Here is a 1,384-nt window from a genome sequence, read left to right on the forward strand (position 1 = left end):
GCTACATCAACAGTGAATGGTTGCAATGAATCTGGTTTCGCACACACACAAAAAGGGGAAACCAGAGACACACAAAGTCACCATTGTTTGCTAAATGCCATTTACTCTACAATCAAGGCTCAGAACCGCGGGGACATGGGTGCAGGCGGCCAAGCTCTGAGTGGCTGCTGCTTCCTAGCCAGACTGCATGAGGGCGGTGTCCAGGCTTCTGTGCACAAGAACTGCCCGTTTTGCTGAAAGTGAGCCGGCTGAGAATGATTACAAACAGCTGGTTACTCTAATTCATTATCAGAGATTTCAGGCTTAATCTTTAAGAACGGGCAGGGCCTTCCCTTGGTTAGCCACGTCCTTGGCCCATGGTGCCTCCACAGTCCCAAGACCAAAACTCAAAGCTGAAGGTTCCAGGCTACCTGCTCCTGCGGATGCGGTCATCCTTCCCCCACAGGTTCCTCGGAGGCGCTGAAACAACGTGCCATCATTTCATCTTTAGCAAGTGGGTGTGTTGTGACTTTGCTTCCCAACACCTATTTCAGGAGCCTGAAGAGCAGGACCTGTCCAGAGAGCGACTACGAGGCCTTTCCTGTTCTCTCGTTCCTTCAGTGTCCCTTTCACAGCAGCAGATTCAGGTAAGTTCTGTGCGGGTCACCTCCCGACAGAACCATGATGTCGTAAGGTCTATCTTTTTGGCATCTTCCAGACGGGCATCAGGACAAATGACAATGTCTGGGTTGCACTGTACTGGGTCTTTGCCAGCCAGACCCGCTGTGGCGACTTGAACTGCAGCTCGCCTCCTGACATCTACAGTGATGACCGTCTCCATCCTCTCTGCTCCTTTGGCCAGGAAGGCCAGAGCTCTTTTCCAGGCCATTTTAATGTTGTATTTTCTAATTTTTAAAAAGATTTTACTTATTTACCTAAGAGAGAGATTGCAAGAATAGGGTGGGGGGGGAGTGACTCCCCACCGAGCAGGGAACCCAGAGTGGGACTCAATCCCAAGACATCAGGAACAAGACCTGAGGAGAAGGTAGATGCCTAACCCACCCAGGCGCCCCTGTTGTATTTTTTTAAGACTGCACCTTGATGAGGCGCCTGGGTGGCTCAGTGGGTTAAGCCTCTGCCTTCAGCTCAGGTCATGATCTCAGGGTCTGGGGGATTGAGCCCCATATCAGGCTCTCTGCTCATTGGGGAGCCTGCTTCCCATCACCCACCCCCAACCTGCCTCTCTGCCTACTTGTGATCTCTGTCAAATAAATTTTTATTTTTTAAATCTTAAAAAAGAAAAAAAAAGACTGCTCCTCAGCTCTCTGCTCGCACACACAGCACCTTGGCCCCTTTGCGTGGGGGGAGGACCCAACCACCACCTGACTAATCTGGGATGCAGGCC

At 51.2% G+C, this 1,384-nt stretch overlaps 1 pseudogene; it reads right to left on the reverse strand.

Moving 5' to 3' along the window:
• Positions 1 to 428: 428 nt before the first annotated feature.
• LOC111159710 lies at positions 429 to 868 on the reverse strand (annotated as a pseudogene).
• Between the last annotated feature and the right edge of the window lie 516 nt (positions 869 to 1,384).

The sequence above is a fragment of the Enhydra lutris genome, unplaced genomic scaffold, assembly GCF_002288905.1.
Source record: "Enhydra lutris kenyoni isolate GAN:26980312 unplaced genomic scaffold, ASM228890v2 scaffoldscaffold69, whole genome shotgun sequence".
NCBI lineage: Eukaryota > Metazoa > Chordata > Mammalia > Carnivora > Mustelidae > Enhydra > Enhydra lutris.